At 37.4% G+C, this 27,716-nt stretch overlaps 1 protein-coding gene and 1 long non-coding RNA gene across 3 annotated transcripts in view; one reads left to right on the forward strand and one right to left on the reverse strand.

Annotated features, from left to right (window-relative positions):
- LOC132512911 (nuclear RNA export factor 3-like) overlaps nucleotides 1–27,716 on the forward strand; it is a 482,492-nt gene that overhangs the window by 243,317 nt on the left and 211,459 nt on the right. The window lies entirely within an intron of this gene.
- Nucleotides 8,026–26,713, reverse strand: LOC132513659 (uncharacterized). 2 transcript variants are annotated; one of them, XR_009538511.1, is made up of 4 exons: nucleotides 26,561–26,713; nucleotides 23,987–24,048; nucleotides 22,866–22,976; nucleotides 8,026–8,273 (listed from the first exon to the last, which is right to left on the reverse strand). It is a non-coding gene; the product is annotated as an uncharacterized LOC132513659 (long non-coding RNA). The 2 variants fall into 2 exon arrangements; XR_009538512.1 differs by lacking the exon at nucleotides 8,026–8,273 and adding an exon at nucleotides 10,689–10,913.

Below are 27,716 nucleotides of genomic sequence, written 5' to 3' on the forward strand. Positions count from 1 at the left end.
AAAGACAACCCACAGATTGGGAGAAAATGTTTGCAAATGATGTGATTGACAAGGGATTAGTCTCCAAAATATACAAATAGCTCATGTGGCTTAATATCGTCAAAACAAACAACCCAATCAAAAATGGGCAGAGCACCTAAATAGACATTTCTTCAAAGAAGACATACAGATTGCCAACAAATACAGGAAAAGATGTTCAACGTCGCTAATTATTAGAGAAATGCAAATCACAACTACGATGAGATATCACCTCACACCAGTCAGAATGGCCATCACCAAAAAGTCTACAAACAATAAATGCTGGAGAGGGTGTGGAGAGAAGGGAACCCTCCTACACTGTTGGTGGGAATGTAAATTGGTACAGCCACTATGGAGAACAGTATGGAGGTTCCTTAAAGAACTAAAAATAGAGCTACCATATGATCTTGCAGTCCTACCCCTCGGTATTCATCCAGAGAAAAACATGGTCCAAAAGGATGCACACACCACAATGTTCATTGCAGCACTGTTTACAATAGCCAAGACATGGAAGCAACCTAAATGTCCATCGACACAGGAATGGATAGAGAAGTTGTGGTACAGATATACAATGGAATATTACCCAGCCGTAAAAAGGAATGAAATAATGCCATTTGCAGCAACATGGATGGACCTAGAGACTGTCATACTGAGTGAAGTAAGTCAGACAGGAAAGAGAAATATTGCATGATATCGCTTATATGGGGAATCTAAAAAGAAATGATACAAACGAACTTATTTCCAAAACAGAAACAGATCACAGACTTACAGAACAGACTTATGGTTACCAGGAGGGAAGGATGGAGGGAAGGGATAGTTAGGGAGTTTGGGATTGACATGTACACACTGCTATATTTAAAATGGATCACCAACAAGGGTGTACTGTATAGCACAGGGAACTCTGCTCAATGTTACGTGGCAGCCTGAATGGGAGGGGAGTTTCGGGGAGAATGGATACATGTATATGTATGGCCAAGTCGCTTTGCTGTGCACCTGAAACTATCACAACATTGTTAATGAGCTATACACCAATATAAAATAAAAAGTTAAAAAAATATCCAAAAAAATAAAATAAAAAATTAAACCTTTATAATAAATTCATTCAATTTTAGCCAGCTCGACCATACAAAGTAAATTTCTCTTTCTCTCTCCTCTACTTTCTATATCCATTTAGTGTGTCCTGTATTCTCCTCTTTCTCATTCTGAAACAACAAGTCATTCTACTGTAGGACAAAATTACCTTTTCCTTTACCAAAAATGCATCTCCATACCTCACACCTTTTCTCATCCCCAAACATCCTACTTTTCTTACATACAGAGATGAAATAATTTCCCATAGTAATTTTAGCAGTTTTAATTATATGTATTAATTAGAATTCTTAATGCTTACAAACCGTAAGCTCTAGTGAAAACTAGGAAGTAAGCAATTGTGAACTGTCTGTTCCATACCAACAGTTTGTAGATTGGCAAATTTATGAATACATTTGATAATTTTTAAAAGCATGTGCTTCCTCATAGTACAAACTTTCAATGTGGCACAAGACATTTTTGCTAACAAGACCAAATATCTTTTGTTCCTTTTTAATAAGGGGACAAAAGTAGGTAAACCTAGACGTATGTTTAGCCATTAATGTTTCAGTGTATTAGTTTGAAATGATCTAGATATTACAAGAATATCCATAATTTAACTCAGCAAAATTCTAAGGTTGTAAGTTACTAAAAGTTACTAATTTGGGAAACTATTTTTAAGGAGACATTATAAAACATAATTACTCCACAACTACAGAGCCCACGCACTCTGGAGCCCATGCACCACAACTAGAGAGTCTGCGCACCCCAACTACTGAGCCCACGTGCTCTGGAGTCAACACACCACAACTAGAGAGAAGCTCGCGTGCTGCAATGAAGAGCCTGCGTGCCACAATGAAAGATCCCACGTGCCACAACTAAGACCTGACACAGCCAAAAATAAATTAAATAAATATTTTAAAAAAAATAATTACTGTTTGAAAGTTCTTTTATACACTTTTATCTTATGTACATTTACTTAATTCACTTGCTCTTAACAATTATGTTGAGATCACTCATGAAATTTTAACAAGATATTAAGCAGCTAGCCATAATCTTGTTATTTTTCTTGCTGGCAAATATTGTAAGACATGACATGAACTTATGACTCGTACATCTAGGTAGAACAAAAGTTGTATCTGCATTATATTTAATGTTGATACTTCTGAAGACATGTCTGTCTTAATTAATCCAACAAACAAACTAGTTTTTATTTACTTTAGATTATCTCAGATCATGTGAACTTGAAAAACATTTGTGTTAGTTTCTATTTTATTTCTGAGAGTTTAGCGATACTTAATTTATATAAGTACTTATTTTACTTTAAGCCAATCAAATAGAGATCTTTTACAAATCTTTTACCATTTGGAGGTAAAGCAGTATCACACATCTCTAACATACACATAGACATACAGACAAATAAAGATATAGCTTTCATTTTAAAATTTAGCAATGATATAGGTACAATAGTTTAAAACTCACTAATTTATAATAGAACACTTGGATTCAAACTGTGTTTCTGGCAGATGGAAAAGTTAAGGTTATCTGCTCAGATGGCTAAAGCTTTTTACCACTATTTGTAGAGAAGACTTTTAAGATTTTTTCATGTGTCTAGTTTCCAAATAGCTCCTTTTTTATTTCTTTAATTTCTGACAAGAATCACCTCCCTGAACTTTGCATTTAAAAGAGATGCTCTCAGGTCCTAGAGAAGACAGAGTTGAAAGTCAACATCTCAAAGGCACTGAGAAAAGATGTAAATTTTCTCTAAGAATGAGTTTTGGTGCATATTTGCCTATTATCAAAGGCCTAGGATAATTATTGTTTAAATGTTCCTTCTTTTTCTTTGTCATTTGTTTCTATGTATGTTTTTAATTTCCTCTTTGATTTCTTCAGTGATCTCTTATTTAGTAGCATATTATTTAGCCTCCATGTGTTTGTGTTTTTTATATATATTTTTTCCTGTAATTGATTTCTACTCTCATAGCATTGTGGTCAGAAAAGATGCTTGACATGATTTCAATTTTCTTAAATTTTCCGAGGCTTGATCTGTGACCCAAGATGTGATCTATCCTGGAGAATGTTCCGTGTGCACTTGAGAAGAAAATGTATTCTGCTGATTGTGGGTGGAATGTCCTATAAATATCAATTAAATCTATCTGGTCTACTGTGTCATTTAAAGCTTGTGTTTCCTTATTTATTTTCTGTCTGGATGATCTGTCCGTTGGTGTAAGTGGGGTGTTAAAGTCCCCCACTATTATTGTGTTATGGTCGATTTCTTCTTTTATGGCTGTTAGCATTTGCCTTACGTATCAAGGTGCTCCTATGTTGGGTGCATAAATATTTACAATTGTTATGTCTTCTTCTTGGATCGATCCCTTGATTACGTAGTGTCCTTCCTTATCTCTTGTAACAGTCTTTATTTTAAAGTCTATTTTATCTGATATGAGTATTGCTACTCCAGCGTTCTTTTGATCTCCATTTGCATGGTATATATTTTTTCCATCCCCTCACTTTCAGTCTGTATGTGTCCCTAGGTCTGAAGTGGGTCTCTTGTAAACAACATATATATGAGTCTCGTATCTGTATCCATTCAGCCAGTCTGTTTCTTTTGGTTGGAGCATTTAATCCATTTACATTCAAGGTAATTATCGATATGCCCCCTAAGAGTAGGCAACAGTCAGTAGGACACTAGCTGCAAATGGGGTGCAACCCACATTTCTTTCTGACTATATTCTTGGGGCCTACATCCTGATGTTCGAGACACCTGCACACACAAGAAATGACAACCTATGTGCCCTGGGCAGGCAGAAAGCCAAGCCAAGTTCTCAGAACATACAAGACAAACAGGAAAGTGATAGCTGTCCCTGGGAGGAAAAGGATCAATAGCCAACGGGTACCTAAAACCAAATTCACCAGTCACAATTCAAAGAATTAAATCTTACAAATGTCTTTCTTCTGCCTATTGGAATTTGGAAATGAAGAGACACTGTAAGATTTTAACCTTCCCCTCTTGACTGGACACTACAGACAGAGATCCAGGAGAGCTGACTTTGGTAAGAATTCTTACCCTTAGCCAGCTTCTGCCAGTTTTTCAGGATCCCATCTGTAGACTCCAGAGCAAGTGAGGTGCCCCAGTGGAGCCCTTCATGGTTGCCAAAATGGTAGGAGAGGAAAAATAATTTTCCCTTTACCGTTCGAGCTCTTGGCTGAGACCCCCTGTAATAAAAGACATTAACAAGAGAAAAACAAATAAGTTTGTTAATATGTATACTTCATGTACACGTGGGAGATTCCCAGGGAAACTGAATAACTCCTTGAGATGGCCCATGCCACCACCTTAAAAACAGTCTTCAGCCAAAGGCAAAGAAAGATGTTGGGGGTGGGAGGAGAGGCCAGTTATTCGAGGTTACCAAGAAAAGCAAGGTTAACAAGGGTAAGGTTTGTTATGCCGACTAAAGTTGGTGCCTTCTCCATTGACAAGTGTTTCATGTGATTTCAAGTCCTCCTTCAGAGGGAAGAACAGAGAGGGAGACACTTACTAGTGGAGATTTCCGTTATAAATGTAAATGTTCCTTACAAAAGGGTAACTTCTACTCTGTTTTTAGAGATTTTCTTGTGTCTGCTGTTTCTTAAAATAATCAGCTCAAAATACTCCTTACACCACAGAAGCATATTTTGGGTGGCATGTTCTGCTACCCTTCACAGCAATGGATAGTACAAATATAAATGGAGTATTCATGTAAAGAACAATATATATACCAAGTACCATTTGAAGACACATTAGCTAACAAAATACATGAAAACATAAAGAGCTGTTATTTTCAATGAAAAAAAGGCAAGTTGCAGAATATGAATAATGGGATTCTATACTGAAAAAGAAAACATGTATGAATAAATATTTTTGTGTATCTCTGATTACGATAATATTTCACCTACAGACAAACACATCTGGAGAAAATGCACCAATCTATTGAGAGTGGGCAACTTTGGGTCAAAGGACAGGTATCAAGCAGAAGGGAGAGTCAGGGTAATTTCATATTATAAATATACATTTCTGTATTGTTTGAAGAATTGTAAACAGGAAAATTTATTAAGAGAAAAATTTGAAAATAGAAAATACTTTTTACAGATAAATAAGTTACTTGAGATTTTAGTGTTTTGGAAATATATTCAAGGAATACCCATTTATGGAGGAAAGAAGCTGAGTACAATTTTTGATAATGCATTTGTATGTGTAAGTGTGTCTCAGTTTGGGTTTATGTGGCTGAAACTTGATAGTTAATTTGTGTGCTTCTGTGCCTCAAGTTCTATCACCCTAAATATTCATGGGCTCTGGAGCCATGCTATTTGGGTCCAAATCCAAGATGTGTCACTTTCTAAGTATGCTAGCTTAGGCAAAATACTTAACCTCCCAGTTCTTTACTATCTTCATCTGTAAAATAAGGATGAAAAATGTCACACTGCAATTCTGAGAATAAATGTTACTTGACCCAAAACAAATGTTGGCTAATTTTAATACTTTCATGTTTTTATGGGCCATTAGTATTCTTGTAAGCACTGAAATTATGATGCAAATGGATGTTTATTGACATTGAATGACATTCAATTTGTGTTGCTAGTGAAGAAAGGCAGGGTATAACACTATAAGAAAGATGAAATTTTATTTTTAGACAGAAGTATGACTATACTTGCAGAGGAAAAGGAACAGGATGGTAAATATCTGGGAAAAGATAATAGACTATTCTTCTTTTCTTGAGTTCTGTTAAAAGATAAACTGAGGCATATTAAAATTTTTACAAATTTAATTGAACAAAGATTGATTCTAATTGAGCACCAGATGGGAAGTGAATAGGAGTGCTCCACTGACAGGAGCCAGGAGAATGGGTTACTTAGGAAAGGTACGGAAACAAGGAAAAGAAATTATTTGGCTGGCAACAGCTTAAAGCTCACTTGGCTGTTTGTGGTTGGTTGTCCTTGGTTTTGATTTTGTAACCTTGAGGCATTTACAGGCTTAGATTTTGGTTTGCTTACATGGGCCACCATGGCATTAGGGCCACCTCTAATGGCCCCCTTGTTTAATTACTTTAACAATTCCACCTTTTGGTATGAGTGGCACTCTCAGTCACCACCAAAATTGTTCCTGTCTCACCATGAAAACTTGTAGATTATGATATCAGGTCCACAGAAGAATTACTTTTGCTATTTATCTCATTGTTCATCTTGTTCCTGTTTCTTCAAGCACAGTGAGACCATCTGATGGCTGTGAACATGCATTTAAGACCTTTGAGAGAACACAGAGCACCAGGGAGACTACAATGATGACTATCAGGAGGATAATACCAAGAGAGTAATGTATACTCTTTAGCTAGGGCCCCCATGAACCAAACCAGTTGGCATCAAATAAATCAAAGAATGTACCTGGAAAGGCATCAACTTGTTTTAGCTAAGTGTCTTGTTTGTTAATTCCTTGTATTGGCTACAATACCAGAGGTGTTTATCCAGGTACCACAATAGGTATTTGTTATGGCACAGACTGCTCCTTGTTCAGCCAATAAGTAATCTAAAGGAAATCTCTTATCTAAAGCCATCTTAGCAAGAAAAGTCTAGGGACTCTGTTGTATAACTATGGCCTTTTTCTTGTATTCAGCAATAGTTGCCAGAGTTAAGAGGCATTGTCTTCCCATGCATTAACAGAGAGAAAAAGCAAGTACCAAAAAGGCAAGAGGAATAAGAGTTTCATATTGGAGATGAGGATCTTGATCTGTGATCTTGGGAGAGCTGTCCACCTCTAGATGCCTCAAGATGCTGAGGAACCTCCCTAGTCAACTTTAAGTTTAGATCTCCAGCCCTTATGCAGTTTCAAGAGTCTGGAAGTGATTCCTGAAACTTGACTCTTGAATCTTGGGTCAAGATTCGAGTGCCTGCAGTTTGGCTGCTATCTGGATAGTGAGGGGGACATGGTATGATCCCTTTCAAGGAGGTTGAAAGGAAGTCTTTGTTCTTATTGATTTCAGGTCAGAAGGGTGGGAGAAAATTGGAAGTGTTAGTTTGGAGAGTTGTAGCCAGTATCTGAGGAAACTGGAAGAATTCAGGATCCAGTCCAATTTACAGGTAGATAACAAAACCTCAAAGATAATGAACATGAATAGAACCTGATATCCACAAGGATGTCTTATACTTTTTTACTAAACATCTTCTTCTCTCTACAACCACTCTCTCACTTCTATTAAAGATAATCACAGTAAGACCAATTTGTTTGCAAAACAGGTCTAGTCTCATTAAACTTGGCCTGATGTTTACATAACTGTAGCAAGAGTAGTGACTGGCCACAGAGGCTATTTTAAATTTTTCTTTGCTGGAACTTTTTATAAGGAATCTCAGTTGGACATTTAAAAGCCTCTTGAGGCTAAGAAGCCAAGCCTGAGACTTGCCATCAAACTTTGCCTACAATACCTATAGATCTGGGTTAATTCCTTTCTTCTTGAAGTCTCCTCAATTTCTTGAGGTTTCCGGGCCTGCAGGAAGAGACCTTCCTTCCTTACCTGGGAAAGCTGCTGGGAACGCAGCAAGCAAGGTAACAGGCTGGTTTTCCAAGAGGCTTTACTGGCTCCATAAAGTCAGCCTCAGTTCCTTAAAGTTGTGTGGTCTATATTCTATGCATATTCTGAATTATGATATTCTGTCAAAGCCATAATATAAACAATGTTTCAAATTGTATTCTAAAAACAGATTCTTACTGAATTTATACAAATAACTAAATAGCCATGAAAATAAGAACACTCAACAAATTTCCTAATTCTGGAGGGATCAGATACGGAGAAAAATGAAATGTTTCAATTCTGTTTACAAAGGTATACTTTATCAAATTGCTATACATCATAGACAGCTTAAAAGAAAAAGGTTTCTTTAAACTTGTAAATAAAAACATTAAAGAACCAGCAGTGTTTCACATAAAAAGTCATAAAAATTATAATCATCCCCATCAGTTCATTCAACCCATGTTATTAATTCTTGTTCTACTTGAATCTAGTTTTTCCATTAGAGCTCTGGAAATTCTTACCCAGTCAGTAGTATGTCCTTAAACTTTTCAGAAACCTGTATTCTATAGTACTTTTCAGAGTTTTCTCCATGAATCTCTCTGAAGATGAATCACTTTTGCAAAAGCATCAGAGTAAAACAACAACTGTCTGTAAATGACAAAAAACATTTTAAATGCCCATGATTAAATACCTGATGAGAGTTTATTATAATGAAATTGACTATGAAATTTGGTTATTTATGTGACATAACATATATCAAGATAATAACCAGAATTATGACTGATAACATTATACGAGGACATACTAGATTTCTAGGACTTTCATACAATTTCTGGAACACATATTAAAAACATATATCCATACAGATATAACCTAAGAAGGTTTAGTATCACTTATTTGACAATGCTTCCCATGTATTTCACCATATCCAATAAACCTAATAATTTTAACATCTTACCAGGTGAGAGACAAAACCTTTGAGATTTTCCGGAAGCCCTCTGGGAAATCTCAAAGTTAATTTAAGGTTAAAAAGATTCCATTCATAATTTGGTTTTGGGAAGTTGTCAAAAATGTCAAAAGGTTTGAGCATTTGATTAAATAGGATCATAGATCATTATGAAATAACTAATTATTTATTTAACCAAAGTGACAATAGAAGATTTTAAAGGCAAATACAGAAGGTGACATAGTTGTGAAGAAAACTTCACACTTTTAATATCGAGAAGACTCAGTTTTCCCAAGTAACCAAAGACCTGATAAAGACAACAAGAAGCAGAGGAAATCATTTTGGCATGACATAAAATCTTTGTTGACCAGGCAGACTACGAAAAGGTAAAGAAAAACCTTTCCCAACAGCTTATCAAGATAAGACCAATAGTCCAAGAAAATGTTTTTTTTTAACAGAGAGAAAACCAAATTCTGATTTTACACCAATGTAATTTTGATATTAAGACTCACTCTTTAAAAACAAAAATAAATTCATTCCAATTTAACAAGCTTGACCACACATACAATTATTTTCTCAAGAGTCCTTTTCCACAAACCTTCTATACATTCAGGTTTTGTACTGTATTTTCTCTTCTCTTTCATTCTGGAACAACCAGCCAGTCTACTTTAGGACAAAATTACTTTCCTTTTCCCTCAGGAAAAAAACATGTCCTTCATACCTTTCCTTATTCAAAAAACACATTCTAATATCCTTACCCACTTTTCATAAACAGTTGTTTTCTTTTGCCCTTATTACTTTGAAAGTTTTAATTACATATACTGATAAGAATTCTTAACCCTTAGAATTCTTAATTTCTAGTTAAAACCAAGAAGTAATCGTGGACTGCCTGTTACATTACCATTCTGTGGATTAGCAAATTTATAGATACATTTCATAATTTCTAGAAGTATATTCCTCTTCATAGTAAATTTTTTTAATTTGCCATAAAATATATTGACTAATTGACCCAAATATCTTTGGTTCCTCTGTAATAAAAAGTAGGTAAGCCTATGTTCAGTAACCAATGTTTCAGTATATTATCTTATATGGAAATTATCTAGATATTCAATGAATATTCATCATTTAACTTAATTTAGTTACTTTAAGGTTTCAAGTTACCAAAAAGATTTTGGAGACTATTTTTAAGTAGATATACCATAAAGCATAGTTATTATTGAAATATTTATTTGTAAACTTTTATCTTACTTACCTCTATTTAATTTACTTATTCTTAACAATTATGTTAGATTACTCATGAAAATTTCATGAGGCATTAAACAGCTAACCATCATCTTGTTAAAAAACAAAATTCAACTGAATATATTTTAAAGATCTTATTGGCTTTATTCAGTGACTTATGAATTGGGCAGTATCCAATCTAGCAGATAGAAAGTAGCTCTGAAGAGCTGTAGAAAATGACTTATACATGGAAGAGAGTAGGAATAAGGAAGTTATATAGGCAACAAAGTAGATTGGTTATTGTCAGATTACTTTTCTTCAGAGGACAGAAGAGATTTATTAGGCAGATTACCAAACAAGTGCTGATCAGGCAATTCCTGATTGACTGGTATAAGGTTCCATTTCTGGGAAAGCCAAAACAGTAATGAAGTCTTGGTTTGGTGGGGCTTACCATAAGTGACTCCATTTTGGACCTGTTGCCACGTTTTAAAGAATCTTAATTTATTTTTCTTGCCAACAAATAACTTGAACTTATGACTACTATACCCAGATAAAATGAAAGTTGTATATCTGCATTATATTTAATAATGATTACTCTGATGTGTTTATTTTAATTAAACCAACAAATTTAGCTTTTTATTTACTAAAGATTAACCTAGATCACTTGAATTTGAAAAATATTTCAGTTAGTTTCTATACTTCTGAAAAAAGTATACTTAATTTATATAAGCACTCTTTTTTGTTTGTTTTTTGTTTGTTTGTTGTTGTTTTAGTATTTGTTTACTTATTTATTTACTTTTGGCTGCCTTGGGTCTTCATTGCTGCATGCAGGCTTTCTCTAGTTACGGCGAGCGGGGGCTACTCTTCATTGCGGTGCGTGGGTTTCTCATTGCAGTGGCTTCTTTTGTTACGAAGCACATACTCTAGGTGTGCGAGCTTTAGTAGTTGTGGCACACAGGCTCAGTAGTTGTAGCTCGCAGGCTCTAGAGCACAGACTCATTAGTTGTGGCACATGGGTTTAGTTGCTCCGCGGCGTGTGGGATCTTCCTGGTCATGGGCTCTAACCCATGTCGCCTGCATTGGCAGGCAGATTCATAACCACTGCACCACCAGGGAAGTCCCTGTTTTCATATTAAAAAAAAATTTTTATTCAGTCTTTTGAGATCTTCGTGTTTTATAACAAATTTTAATTTTTTATATATTTCCATTTCTACTTTCCTCTTCTGTTGTTCTGTGTTTTTTCCCTTTTCATTTTATTTTATTTTTTTAAAATCAGTTTTATCAGATTATTCTGTTTCCTTGCTTTATTCTTCAATTGGCACGCTGCTATGGTTTTGTTTTTAGGTTTTGTGTTTTTCTTAGTTCTGACTCAAATTGTTTGATTTTGTTTGGGGGTTCTGTTTGTCTGGTGGTTCTCTCGCTTTTTGTCTTATTTGGTTCTGTTTTTGTTTCTTTTGCATGTGTGTGTTTCCTTGTTTCTCTTTTTGTTTGTTTGATTTCGTTTTTACCATTTCTCTGGGGGCTTTTTTGTCTTTTTTTTCGTTCTTTAATATATATATTTTTTATTTTTTATGTTTCTATTTCTGCATTGCTTTTCTATTGTTCTGTCTTGTTTCCCCTTTCTCTTTTTTTAATTTTTTAAAATCATTTTTGTCAGTTTGTTTTTTCTTAGCTTCACATATCAGTTGGTACTCTGCTTTGGTTTCGTTTTTGGTTTTTTTTTTTTTTTACTTTTCTTTTAAATTGGTGATTTTGTTCTTTGGTTCTTTTGTTTTTGTGGTTGTTCTCTTGCTTTCTGTTTTATTTGGTTCTGTTTTTGTTTCTTGTGTGTGTGTGTGTGTGTGTGTGTGTGTGTGTGTGTGTGTGTGTTTCCTTGTTTCTGTTGGTTTGATTCTACTTTTTACCATTTGTCTGGGTTTTTGTTACTCATTTTTTTTTAATCCCCTTTACTGCCAGGACGAGTGACTTGTGGGGTCTTGGTTCCTCGACCGGAAGTTGGGCCTGAGGATCTGGGGTGGGAGCACCAAGTCCAGGACGCTGGAACAGTAGAGAATTTCTGGCCCCAGGGAAGATTAATCACTGAGGGCTCTCATGGAGGCCTCTCTCTGAATCCAAGACCCAGCTCCACCCAACTGCCTGCAACTCCCAGCGCTGGACACCTCACACCAAACAGCAAGAGAGACAGGAACACAAACACACCCATCAGCACACAGACTATCTAAAGTCATACTAAGCTCACAAACACCCCAAAACTCATCACCTGATACGGGCCCTGCTCATCAGAGGGAAAAGACTTAGCTCCACCCACCAGAACACAGGCAGCCAGCCCTCCCATCAGGAAGCCTACACAACACACTGGGTCAACCCCACCACCGGGGGTTGCAAGAGGAACTACACCTCTTCAGCCTAGGGAAAGGAGACCTCAAATACTGTAAGTTAGGCAAAAAGAGAAGACAGAGAAATATCTTGCAGACAAAGGAGCAAGATAAAAACCCACAAAACCAAATAAATGAAGAGGAAATAGGCAATCTATCTGAAAAAGAATTCAGAGTAATGATAGTAAAGATGATCCAAAATCTCGGAAATAGAATAGAGAAAATACAAGAAATGTTTAACAAGGAACTAGAAGAACTAAAGAGCAAATAAACAGTAATGAACAACACAATAAATGAAAAAATACTCTAGAAGGAATCAATATCAGAATAACTGAGGCAGAAGAACGGATAAGTGAGCTAGAAGATAGAATGGTGGAAATAACTGCCACAGAGCAGAATAAAGAAAAAAGAATGAAAAGAATGGACGACAGTCTAGAGACCTCTGGGACAACATTAAGGGCACCAACATTAGCATTATAGGCATCCCAGGAGAAGCAGAAAAAAGAAAGGGTCTGAGAAAATATTTGAAGAGAATATAGTCGAAAACTTCCCCAACATGGGAAGGGAAATACTCAATCACGTCCAGAAAGTGCAGGGAGTCCCATACAGGATAAACCCAAGGAGAAACATGCCGAGACACATATTAATCAAACTAACAAAAATTAAACACAAAGAAAAATTATTAAAAGCAGCAAAGGAAAAGCAACAAATAACATACACTGGAATTTGCATGAGGTTAACAGCTGATCTTTCATCAGAAACTTGGCAGGCCAGAAGGGAGTGGCAGGACATATTTAAAGTGATGAAAGGGAAAAACCTACAACCAAGATTACTCTACCCAGCAAGGATCTCATTCTGATTCGATGGAGAAATCAAAAGCTTTAGAGACAAGCAAAAGTTAAAAGAATTCAGCACCACCAAAACAGCTTTACAACCAAAGCTAAAGGAACTTCTCTAGGCAGGAAACACAAGAGAAAGAAAAGCCCTATAAAAACAAACCCAAGGGGCTTCCCTGGTGGTGCAGTGGTTAAGAATCCACCTGCCATACAAAATTAATGCACAGAAATCTCTGGCATTCCTATATACTAATGATGAAAAATCTGAAAGTGAAATCAAGAAAACACTCCCATTTACCATTGCAACAAAAAGAATAAAATATCTAGGAATAAACCTACCTAAAGAGACAAAAGACCTGTATGCAGAAAATTATAAGACACTGATGAAAGAAATTAAAGATGATATAAATAGATGGAGAGATATACCATGTTCTTGGATTGGAAGAATCAACATTGTGAAAATGACTCTACTACCCAAAGCAATCTATAGATTCAATGCAATCCCTATCAAACTACCACTGGCATTTTTCACAGAACTAGAACAAAAAATTTCACAATTTGTATGGAAACACAAAAGACCCCGAATAGCCAAAGCAATCTTGAGAACGAAAGAAGGAACCGGAGGAATCAGGCTCCCTGACTTCAGACTATACTACAAAGCTACAGTCATCAAGACGGTATGGTACTGGCACAAAAACAGAAAGATAGATCAATGGAACAGGATAGAAAGCCCAGAGATAAACCCATGCACATATGGACACCTTATCTTTGATAAAGGTGGCAGTAATGTACAATGGAGAAAGGACAGCCTCTTCAATAAGTGGTGCTGGGAAAACTGGACAGGTACATGTAAAAGTATGAGATTAGATCACTCCCTAACACCATACACAAAAATAAGCTCAAAATGGATTAAAGACCTAAATGTAAGGCCAGAAACTATCAAACTCTTAGAGGAAAACATAGGCAGAACACTCTATTACATAAATCAAAGCAAGATCCTTTCTGACCCACCTCCTAGAGTAATGGGAATAAAAACAAAAATAAACAAATGGGACCTAATGAAACTTCAAAGCTTTTGCACAGCAAAGGAAACCATAAACAAGACCAAAAGACAACCCTCAGAATGGGAGAAAATATTTGCAAATGAAGCAACCGACAAAGGATTAATCTCCAAAATTTACAAGCAGCTCATGCAGCTCAATAACAAGAAAACAAACAACCCAATCCAAAAATGGGCAGAAGACCTAAATAGACATTTCTCCAAAGAAGATATACAGACTGCCAACAAACACATGAAAGAATGCTCAACATCACTAATCATTAGAGAAATGCAAATCAAAACTACAATGAGATATCATCTCACACCAGTCAGAATGGCCATCATCAAAAAATCTAGAAACAATAAATGCTGGAGAGGGTGTGGAGAAAAGGGAACCCTCTTACACTGTTGGTGGGAATGTAAATTGATACAGCCACTGTGGAGAACAGTATGGAGGTTCCTTAAAAAGCTACAAATAGAACTACCATATGACCCAGCAATCCCACTACTGGGCATATACCCTGAGAAAACCATAATTCAAAAAGAGACATGTACCAAAATGTTCATTGCAGCTCTATTTACAATAGCCCGGAGATGGAAACAACCTAAGTGCCCGTCATCGGATGAATGGATAAAGAAGATGTGGCACATATATACAATGGAATATTACTCAGCCATAAAAAGAGACGAAATTGAGCTATTTGTAATGAGGTGGATAGACCTAGAGTCTGTCATACAGAGTGAAGTAAGTCAGAAAGAGAGAGACAAATACCGTATGCTAACACATATATATGGAATTTAAGAAAAAAAATGTCATGAAAAACCTAGGGGTAAAGCAGGAATAAAGACGCAGACCTCTTAGAGAACGGACTTGAGGTTATGGGGAGGGGGAAGGGTGAGCTGTGACAGGGCGAGAGAGAGTCATGGGCATATACACACTAACAAACGCAGTAAGGTAGATAGCTAGTGGGAAGCAGCCGCATGGCACAGGGATATTGGCTCGGTGCTTTGTGACAGCCTGGAGGGGTGGGATGGGGAAGGTGGGAGGGAGGGAGACGCAACAGGGAAGACATATGGGAACATATGTTTATGTATGACTGATTCACTTTGTTATAAAGCAGAAACTAACACACAATTGTAAAGCAATTATACCCCAATAAAGATGTAAAAAAATAAAAAAAATAAAAAATAAAAATTAAATAAAAAAAAAAAAAAAAAAAAAAAAGAATCCACCTGCCAATACAAGGGACTCGTGTTTGAGCCCTGGTCTGGAAAGATCCCACATGCTGTGGAGCAACTAAGCCCGTGCACCACAACTACTGAGCCTGTACTCTAGAGCCGGCGAGCCACAACTACTGAGCCCATGCAACACAACTACTGAAGCCCAAGCATGCCTAGAGCCCATGCTCCGCAACAAGAGAAGCCAACACAATGACAAGGCTGCACACCACAATGAAGGGGGACAACCCCCGCCGCAACTAGAGAAAGACCATGCACAGCAACAAAGACCCAACACAGCCAAAAATAAATAAATTTAATAAATTAAAAAAACCCCACAAACCCAAAACAATTAAGAAAATGGTAATAGGAACATACATATCAATAATTACCTTAAATATAAATGCATTAAATATTCCAACCAAAAGACACAGACTGGCTGACTGGATACAAAAACAAGACCCATATATATGCTGTCTACAGGAGACCCACTTCAGATCTAGGGACTCATACAGACTGAAAGTGAGGGGATGGAAAAAGATATTCCATGCAAATTGAAATCAAAAGAAAGCTGGAGGAGGAATACTCATATCAGACAAAATAGACTTTAAAATAAAGACAAGAGACAAGGAAGAACACTATATAATGATCAAGGAATCAATCCAAGAAGAAGATATAACAATTGTAAATATTTACACACCCAACATAGGAGCACCTCAAAACATAAGGAAAATGCTAACACCATAAAAGGGGAAACCGACAGTAACACAGTAATATTTGGGGACTTTAACACCCCACTTTCACCAATGGAAAGACCATCCAAACAGGAAATAAATAAGGAAACACAAGTTTTAAATGACAATTAGACCAAATTGACTTAATCAATATTTACAGTACATTCCATCCAAAATCAACAGAATACACTTTCTTCTCAAGTGCAAACGGAACATTCTCCAGGATAGATCACACCTTGAGTCACAAATCAAGCCTTGGTAAATTTAAGAAAATTGAAATCATATCAAGCATCTTTTCCGACCACAACTATGAGACTAGATATCAATTACAGGAAAAAAACTGTAAAAAACACAAACACATGGAAGCTAAACAATAAGCTACTAAATAACTAAGAGGTCACTTAAGAAATCAAAGAGGAAGTCAAAAAACACCTAGAAACAAATGACAATGAAAACACGATGACTCAAAACCTATGGGATGCAGGAAAAGCAGTTCTAAGAGGGAAGTTTATAGCAATATAATCCTACCCCAAGAAAGAAGAAACATCTCAAATAAACAACCTAACCTTACATCTAAAGCAATTAGAGAAACAAGAGCAAAAACCCCCAAATTTAGCAGAAGGAAAGAAATCATAAAGATCAGATCAGAAATAAATGAAAAACAAATGAAGAAAACAATAGCAAAGATCAATAAAACTAACGTCTGGTTCTTTGAGAAGATAAACAAAATTGATAAACCATTAGGCAGACTTATCAGGAGAAAAAGGCAGAAGACTCAAATCAACAGAATTAGAAATGAAAAAGGAGAAGTAACAACTGACACTGCAGAAGTACAAAGGATCATGAGGGACTACTACACGCAACTATATGCCAATAAAATGGACAACCTGGAAGAAATGGACAAAGTCTTAGAAAAGTACAACCCTCCAAGACTGAATCAGGAAGAAATAGAAAATATGAACAGACCAATCACAAGCACTGAAATTGAGACTGTGATTAAAAATTTTCCAACAAACAAAAGCCCAGGGCCAGACGGATTCACAGGTGAATTCTATCAAACATTTAGTGAAGAGCTAACACCCATCCTCTCAAGCTCTTCCAAAATATAGCAGAGGGAGGAACACTCCCAAACTCATTCTACGAGGCCACCATCACCCTGACCCCAAAACCAGACAAAAATGTCACAAAAAAAGAAAACTACAGGCCAATATCACTGATGAACATAGATGCAAAAATCCTCAACAAAGTACTAGCAAACAGAATCCAACCGCACATTAAAAGGATCATACACCATGATCAAATGGGGTTTATCCCAGCAATGCAAGAATTCTTCAATATATGCAAATCAATCAATGTGATACACCATACTAACAAACTGAAGGATAAAAACCATATGATCATCTCAGTAGATGTAAAAGAAGCTTCTGACAAAATTCAACACCCATTTATGATAAAAACTCTCCAGAAAGTGGGCAGAGAGGGAACCTACCTCAATATAATAAAAGCCATATACAATAAACCGACAGCCAAATTCATTCTCAATGGTGAAAAACTGAAACTATTTCCACTAAGATCAGGAAGAAGACAAGTGTGCTGACTCTCACCACTATTTTTCAACATAGTTTTGGAAGTTTTAGCCACAGTGATCAGAGAAGATAAAGAAATAAAAGGAATACAAATAGGAAAAGAAGAAGTAAAACTGTCACTGTTTGCAGATGACATGCTGCTATACACAGAAAATCCTAAAGATGCCACCAGAAAACTACTATAGCTAATCAATGAATTTGGTAAAGTAGCAGGATACAAAATTAATGCACAGAAATCTCTTGCATTCCTTTACACTAACAACGAAAAATCTGAAAGAGAAATTAAGGGAACATTCTCATTTACCATTGCAACAAAAAGAATAAAATACCTAGGAATAAACCTACTTAAGGAGGCAAAAGACCTGTACGCAGAAAACTTAAGATACTGAGGAAAGAAATTAAAGATGATGCAAACAGATGAAGAGGTATACCATGTGATTGGATTGGAAGAATGAATACTGTGAAATTGACTATACTACCCAAAGCAATCTACAGATTCAATGTGATCCCTATCAAATTACCAACGGCATTTTTCACAGAACTAGAACAAGAAGTTTTACAATTTGTTTGGAAACAGAAAAGACCCCAAATAGCCAAAGCAATCTTGAGAAAGATAAACAGAGCTGAAGGAATCAGGCTCCCTGACTTCAGACTATTCTACAAAGTTACAGTAATCAAGACAGTATGGTACTGGCACAAAAACAGAAGGATAGATCAATGGAACAGGATAGAAAGCCCAGAGATAAACCCACACAGTATGGTCACCTTATCTTTGACAAAGGAGGTAAGAATATACAACGGAGAAAAGATAGCCTCTTCAGTAAGTGGTGCTGGGAAAACTGGACAGCTACATGTAAAAGAATGAAATTAGAACACTTCCTGACACCATACACAAAAATAAACTCAAAATGGATTAAAGACCTAAATGTAAGAACAGACACTCTAAAACTCTTAGAGGAAAACATAGGCAGAACACTCTATGACATGATTCACAGCAAGATCCTTTTTGACCCACCTCCTAGACAAATGGAAATAAAAACAAAAATAAACAAATGGGACCTAATGAAACGTAAAAGCTTTTGCACAGCAAAGGAAACCATAAACAAGACAAAAAGACAACCCTAAGAATAGGAGAAAATATTTGCAAATGAAGCAACTGACAAAGGATTAATCTCCAAAATATACAAGCAGCTCATGTAGCTCAATAGCAAAAAATCAATCAACCCAATTCAAAAATGGGCAGAAGACCTAAATAGACATTTCTCCAAAGAAGATATACAGATTGCCAACAAATACATGAAAGGGTGCTCAACAGCACTAATCATTAGAGGAATGCAAATGAAAACTACAATGAGGTATCACCTGACAACACTCAGAATGGTCATCATAAAAAGTTCAGATACATATATTATGAAATATCCACACGATGTAATAATATACTATACACTAATGAGAATGAATGATCTACAACTCTAGATGACAGTAACGTAAATCACTCATACATACATCATGTTGATTAAAAGGAACCATACTCAAGAGTACATGCTGCCTATTTCCAGGAATTTTTCCTCTGGCCTCACCTATCAGACCATCCCTGCCTCCCAACCAGTGAAGCCTAGAGCACAGAGCAATGTGATTCCCATTTGAAAAGCACCTTGAGTTCATAAAAGGGAAAATAATTCATAATGGAAGTCCAAGTAATTATTTTAACATCCAAATTGTCTAATGCATAGGAACTATAATTATTATTCCCTTTATCCATTTGTTTTTATAATTATTGCCCTTGACAGAAGACGTAAATAGACATTTCTCCAAAGAAGACATACAGATGGCCAAAAACCACATGAAAAGATGATCAACATTGCTAATTATTAGGGAAATGTAAATCGAAACTACAGTGAAATATCACCTCACTCTGGTAAGAATGGCCATCATTAAAAAGTCTACAAATAATAAATTCTGGACTTCCCTGGTGGCGCAGTGGTTGAGAGTCCGCCTGCCAATGCAGGGGACACGGGTTCGTGCCCCGGTCTGGGAAGATCCCACATGCTGCGGAGCAGCTAGGCCTGTGAGCCATGGCCACTGAGCCTGTGCGTCCGGAGCCTGTGCTCTGCAACGGGAGAGGCCACAACAGTAAGAGGCCCGCATACTGCAAAAATAATAATAATAATAATAAATGCTGCAGAAGGTGTGGAGAAAAAGGAACCCTCCTATACTCTTGGTGGGAATGTAAATTGGTGCAGCCACTATGGAAAACAGTATGGAGCTTCCTTAAAAAACTAAAAATAAAGCTACCATATGATCCAGCAATCCCACTCCTGGGCATATATCCAGAGAAAACCATAATTCGAAAAGATACATGCACCCCTATGTCCACTGCAGCACTATTTTCAATAGCCAGGACATTGAAGCAACATAAATGCCCATTGACCTATGAATGGATAAAGATGTGGTACATATATACAATGGAGTACTACTCAGCCATAATAAAGAATGAAAAAATGCCATTTGCAGCAACATGGATGCAACTAGAGATTATCATATTAAGTAAAGTAAGTCAGAAAGAAAAAGACAAATACTGTATGATATCACTTATATGTGGAATCTAAAATATAATATAAATGAACTTATTTACGAAACAGAAATAGACTCACAGACATAGAAAACAAACTTATGGTTACCAAAGGGGATGTTGGGGGAGAGAGATAAATTAGGAGTTTGGGATTAACAGATAAAAACTACTGTATCTAAAATAGATAAACAGCAAGGTCCTACCATATAGCACAGGGAACTATATTCAATATCTTATAATATACCATAATGGAAAAGAATATGGAAACAAATATATACATATATATATATGCATAAAACTGAATCACTTTGCTTACACCAAAACAAACACAACATTGTAAATCAACTCTACTTCAATAAAAATAAATAAATAAATAATTATTGCCCTTGAAAAAGATTCTCTCCTTGACCAAACACTAGTTACACTCCTCTTAGCTCTCTTTTGAACCAGGCCTCAACCTGGCCAATAGTCTTGAACAAAACACTAACGTAGTTTCTAACAGCTCAAGGCTGCATCCCTAAGATGACCCTAAATTCCCTTAAAGTGATTGTCTGAGAACACTCAAGCCTTCCAGGACAATTTACTATTTGTTCCAGCTAACACAGGAGGAGAGGACCTTCTCTCCCAGACTCTGTGGGAGGGTAGAAATCTAACTTGAATTCAAGTGCCAGTTAGAAACCCAAATGGGTTTCACATGGATGAACACCCCTTTCCTGTTTTTTGTAATTTTTACTTCCCTGGTTGTATTGGTCACTACTTACCCCCTCTCTTTTCCCTCATGCTCACTTTGAAAAGCCTAGTCACCTCTGTACAAATTGAAGTTGGGGTCAGTTCACGCTGGACTCTTTTCCCTGTCATAATAGTATATTACTGATTAAAATATGTCCTTACCACTTTAACTAGGGTCTGGCTTTGTTCATCTTTAACATTTTTTTCCTATAATCATTACCTTTTTATTAAATAAATACCATCTGGTACATGGCAAAATGCCTAACGAAGCATAGTTTCCACCCAAAGAGATACGGATGGCCCTAACCTAACATCACCCATCATGGGCTGACATAGTTCAACAAATGTCTCCTTCTTCTTCCTAAGTGTATTGGTTAGGAGTGTGGGCTATGGAGACAGACCAGGTCCAAACCGTCCTTCTGCCACTTATAAACTGTGTGAGTTGGAATACTCTTACTTCACCTTATAGTCACTCAATGTATGAAATTGCCTTATGTATAAAATTGGGATTGTGCAGTACTTACTGTAGAAGACGAAACGTTTCTAAACAAATATGGCTTTGTGTTTTGGTCTTTACAAGGATAAATGGCCCTGAATACCAATATTTTAAAAATTCTACTGCAGAGATATTGGGATACCTGGCTCTCTGTGATCTTGGGAGATTGAAAGAACCACTCTGCGCTTCAGTTACCGCTTCTGTAAAAGGGGGAAAACAACCGTCCCTACGTCATGGGCTGCTGCTTTGAGAACTGAGTTAATACATAACCATTAGAACAGTGCGAGGCACACAATAACAGCTCACTAAATGCTAGCTGCTTTAAACAAATACTGACAATATGATATTTTTATAGTTTTATAGTTTACACATATGTTTAATAAAGCTTAATAGTCTTACAACTGAATCCTATTCATTAAATGTTAGATTTTGTGTATCATTAACTTTCACTATTAACCACTGTTGGATACCTAACTAATTATGAGAATATCTCAAAGTACTTGGAACAACTGATTTCAGGAAATACACCACCATTTCTGCACATGGCCAAACATAAAGCTGAGGTCCCATGCAGGATCCTGCCTTATCCTCACATACCTCCCGTGCACACCCACTTGCAGGCCCCTCCTGCCCTACCTCCAACAGGCCCTGTCCAGGCCACCCATCCTCTGCACACCACTGCAGCTCAGGGCCGATCCACCCTCGTCTCTCCCCTGGACCCTGCAAATTCTCCTAACGGTTATCCCCATAGCTATCCTGTCCCTGTCCAGTCCATTCCCCACACAGCAGCCAGAGTTGCCTTGAGAGCACGTGAATCAGAGCATGTCACTAGGGACCTTGCCTGTCTTGTTCTATGTGCTGTGTCCCTGGTGCCTAGTTCAGTGCTTCACATATAAATCTCTGAATAAATATTACTTACATGAAGGAACTGTTACCTATTTGACATATAGGAGCAGAGACAAATATTTAAGACTGAGGTACAGGAGAAGTTGACAAGGAAATTAGACATTAAAGGATTCAAAATTTTAAGAAGTGTTTGTTGCAAATCTGCAGCAGAGCTGTTTAAAATGGGATGAATACCAGAAACACCAGAGATGTTACTCAAAATGTAGACACCTCGCATTCTACCTCCCTGGTTTTGATTCAGCAGACCTGGGGTGGACCCAGGAATCTGGTATTTTTAACAAGACCCCAAGTGAGTTTAATGAAGTGCTCTGAGGATCCCACTTGGAGAAATCCTGACCCAAACAGCTAACATTTGTGTAGCATTAATTTAATGCCTACCATGCAGAGTTCTATGATATCTGGGGTGTATCTGTTAATGTTATTACTTGAAAGTGCACTGGTCCTTCCCTCCCACCTATGAGCACAGATTGCTTTCCCACATGGGCTCATACCTAAAGCCCACAATACTCCTGGGTGGTCAGAAACATTGAGTACTGTTATCCTGATGTATAGAAGACAATGGAGGGAAGGGTGGTGACTTACCTTACACTCTTGTTCCAGGAACCTGTCTAGTAGACTCGACATCACACTTGGTTCTTCTCTATTGGATCCTGCTCCTGGGACTCGAAGTCCACACCCTTCTCTGATGTTCCACTGTAAGGAGATAAGACAGCACATGAAATAGAGAGGAAAGAGAGATGAAGGGAAAGTACATGAAACACAGGGGAAGAGGTGAGGATGTTCTGCCTGCTCCCTCTCAGTTCACTGGAAGCTGTGCGGTGATGCTTTTCCTCTTCCCCAGCTCCATCACACAGCCCCCTCTGCACACACAGCAGTGACACTGAGGCTCACAGGTCATGGACATGTGCGCTTATCCCTGCTTATGTTACATGTCCAAGTACTCTCCCTGGAGGTCATGCTACTATGGTAATGCCAGAGGCATCATATTGACAGAATGAAGTAAGCAAAGTTGGAATGGGGAACTAACATTGCTGAGGGCCTAATAGGTGCCACACACTGAAGGCTGTAATTATCAGACTTTTTCTCTTCAGTTCCTCAAAGGGATGTTCTGAGGTGGGGATCATAATTTTCTTTCTACACATTAGGAGATACTCAGGTTTAGAGAACAAAGTACATGTTCAAAGAATTCTAAGGAGGTGTCAAATAGACACAGAAGCCAACTTAAAGCGACCTCTATTGGCCAATTCTGGGACATTTTGAGCATCAAAATAAATATAGCATCAGATGGTAGCCCTCTGAGCAAAATAGGAATCTATGAGTCATACTGATATAAATATTAAAACAGAGAGAAGAGAAAGCTCTACCTCCAGTCAAATTTCAATGAACAAACGGAAAGGAATGAGCAAATCAGAAAAGCAACACTTGACAACTATCATAGTAATAAATAATTCAGGTTAGAATTATAAAATGATGTTCAAGCTGTGCCAAATCCCACAGCAGTCACTGAGTCACCATGGTAACCATGCTGGCCAAGTGAAGCTGGAAAAAAAACGAACAACAACCACTGTGATTTGGTTCCAATTATGTGCTAGGAAGTTAACAGGACTGACATGACCACAGGATTAATCTCAAGTATTCCTTATAATAAAGATTCCTGGCAGCTTCCCCAATATACATACAAACGTACATGCTCATATACATACATGCTCTCTCCTTCTGTCTGTTTCACCACCTGATAACCCAGGAATTCATTGAGGAAGACTTGCTGGGGGACAGAAAAGAAGAACCCCACAATTAAATTGGTTCAATTCTAACCACACACATGAAGTTAAAAGCTACCGTAACTATTTTCTTTCAGTGGCTAATTTTTCTGGAGATGTCATGTAGAATTATCTCCATGACATTTTCCTGCCTAGCTTCAGCACATTGCCAATAACGTCTAAAAGCTGATATAGAAACACAGTCAAAAGCATGTTATGCATTAAGTAGCTTTTCCACCCTAGGGTAGCCTGTGCTTTCAACCAAAAAGTTCCTGCAATGGCTATTGTTAAGCATTTGGCTGCTGACAGTTCAGTGAAAATATAGTAATTGAAAACTGTATTTACAAAATAATGCTCTTTACAATAGCATCAAAAAGTCTGAAATACTTATGGATAATCTGTCCACAAATGTGCAAGGCCTGTACTGAACACTACAAACCATTGCTCAGAAAAATTAAAGAAGACTTAAATAAATGGAGAGACAACTGTCTTTAAGGGTCAGAAGATTCAGTACTGTTAAGATGGCATTTCTCCCCAAATTGATCTATATACTCAGTGCAATCCCAATAAAAATCTTAGAAAATATTTTTTAAAATAAATTTATGGGCCAATTCTGAAGTTCATGTGGAAATGCAGAGGCCATGAACTATGAAAAACAACTTTGAAAAAGAATAAGGTTGAAGGATGAACACTCCCAGATTTGAAGACTTACTATAAACCTACGGCAATCAAGGCAGTGTGGTATTGGAATCAAGGTAGATAAGCAGATTGAAGGAAAATAATAAAGAGTCCAAGAATAGATGCAAACATACATGGAAAACTGATTTTTGAAAAAGAGGCAAAGGCAATTCAGTGGAGAAATGATAAGTCTTATCAACAAATGGTGTTGGGACAAGTGGATATTATATACACAAATATAAACTGTGATGCACATATCACATTATACACAAAAGTCCACTCAAAATGGATCATAGACCCAAATATACTCTAAAGCTATCAACCTTCTAGACGAAATATAGGAGAAAAATCCTTGTGACCCTGGGTTAGGTGAAGATTTCATAAATGAGACACCGAAACTATAATCCATAAGTGAACTAATACATACACTGGACTTCTAAGTTAAAAACTGCCCTTCCTAAGATACTGGTGTGAGAATGAAAAGTCAAGGCACTGAGTGGGAGAAAATATGTGCGAATTACATATCTGACAAAGGACCTATATCCAGAATATAGAAAATCTATCAAAAGTCATTTAGGAAAACAAAGACACTATAATAAATAAATGGGGGAAATTTTTGAATAGAAATTTCACCAAAGAAGATATAGAATTAGCAAATAAGCACATGAAACTATGCTCAACAACATCATTAGGGAATTGCAAATTAAAACTACAATCTGATACCACTACATCCACATGAGAGTGGCTAAAATTAAAAAGACTGATCATCCCAAGCATTGGCAAGGTTGTGGAGGATGGAACTCTCACACACTCCTGGAGGGAATGAAAAATGGTGCAACCAGTTTGGCAGTTTCTTAACAATGTTCATCTTACATCTACCATATGATCCAGACACTGCACTCTTAAGTATTTACCTGAGGGAAAGAAAGCATATGTCCATGCAAAAACTAATACACAAATATTCACTGGAGGTATAATTAAAAAACAACAACAAATTTCAAACAAATTGCAGTATATCTGTATACTGGGATACTAGTCATCAATAAAAAAGAATGAACTATTGATACATGCAACAAAAGGGATAAATCTGAAATAAATAGGCTGAATGAAAGAAGCCAAACCAAAACCAATGAACTAAAAAAACCTTTATGATTCCATCTGAATAAAATTCCAGGATATGAAAACTAATCTATAGTGAGAGAAGTTCAGTGGTTACCTCGGTACACTGCAGAGGGAGGGGAGGGAGGCCAGGTAATAAAGAGCTGAAACTGTTATGTACTGGGAAAGTAAACGTAACTATATTTAAGAGTATTTGGTTATTTTAGCAGATTAATAAGACACTCTAAAGTAATTATTTAAAAATATAAATTCTTAAAACATATTTTAAACTTACATTTGGAAATTTTCTGCCTTCTTAAAACTTTTCATTATAGAATGGATAAAAACATGGCTTCCAGGGAAGAAACTATATTACAATCTCAAATCGCTAGGAAGACTTTCTAACCAAATGCATATTTCAACAACCACCTGATAGAAACATGGGAATCACTGAATAATATTTACCCAGTGAGAACAATTTAGGTATATTTATTCCAAATGCATGTTAAAGATCAAGTTCCTCCCTCAGACTGGACAAATAATTGCTTTCAGACAAAAGAAGACATTTCTAATGGACCTCAAGGGCTATTACAAAGCATGCAGCTGCTGATAGAATGGAGTTCCACCTGCTAAAACTTTTCTTCCATGATAAGATCAAAGTAGCTTCTCTACTTTTAGGCTAGTATGTGAACCTCACAGGAGCTATTCCACAGCATGCTTTTATCAGATCTGTGAACTCACTTGAGCCAGGCGGCATAACCAAATAAAGATGTGAACTGTTGGGTTCTCCTGAAGACTGTTGCCTTTGAATCTGGAGTAGAAGCTTCAGAAGCCATCAGGACACAGATCCTCAGAACCTGCCCCCTTCAGACACCTGATATGAGCAAGGCCATCGGCATGAGGAGCTGCACAGGGAGAGACAGATCCAGCAATTACCATGCTTTACTGGTGTAACTGTGTGCCCTGCACCGTGCTAAGCACTGGGTTAGTGACAATGACAGTGAAACAACTGGGTAGTGATCCTAACCACCAGAAGGTACAATGAGCTTCCCACCAGGGCCTTTTTCTTCTCCTTTCCTCATATGTCCCCTAAGAACAGAGTGGAAAAGGAATAAGAAGTGGCCTGAATTCATACAGACATTCATGCTCCTGCAATAACCACAGGACCATCGGCTTATTCACGTGTTATCGCTAAACGTTCACAGCGATCCTGTGGGGAAAGCACTGTTATCCCCATTTTACAGAGGGGAAAGCTGAGGCTTAGAGTCGTTACCTGTTTCACCTCCCGCGCCCCTGCCTTTAGAAGGAAAGTGGCTCCAGGACACCCCTGGAGCAGGACACCGCACCCACTGGGGCTGGGCGGGACCCCAATGGCTTTACCTACGAGACAGCGGAGGCACCAAGCCCCAAAGCGGGAAAGAGGTGACTTGGATGTGGATCCCTTTATCTCCCCACACCCCAGGGCGGCCCAGCCCGCACCTCACGGACCCACACTCTCAGCTGAGTCCCAAGAACCTGAAGGCGGAACCTGCTTCTCTCATCAAGCAGCGTCCGTCTGTATTAAAAAATCGTCACGGTCGCCATATTGACGTCAGGTTTCTATGGCAACCGCGAGGCGCAGGCTTGTTTCTCCACATTGGAAATGCCTCTACACAGCCATCCATCCACACCCTGGATTTCGCCGAAAGCAGAGTACCTTTGCTCTTCAGGCTGCCACCGGAGAAATAGAGGCACTAGACTGGGACCCGGGCGGTTGGCGAAATTCTGCCCACGTTGTTGTAACAAGGCATGTGCCTGTCGTCAGGAATTTTGTGTTAAAATGAGACAGGAAGGAAGTATCAGTATAACAAAACTCAGGGAGGTGTCCTAGGGTTTTTGAAGGTGAACTAGCCCTCAG

Source organism: Lagenorhynchus albirostris, chromosome X (assembly GCF_949774975.1).
Source record: "Lagenorhynchus albirostris chromosome X, mLagAlb1.1, whole genome shotgun sequence".
NCBI classification, from domain to species: domain Eukaryota; kingdom Metazoa; phylum Chordata; class Mammalia; order Artiodactyla; family Delphinidae; genus Lagenorhynchus; species Lagenorhynchus albirostris.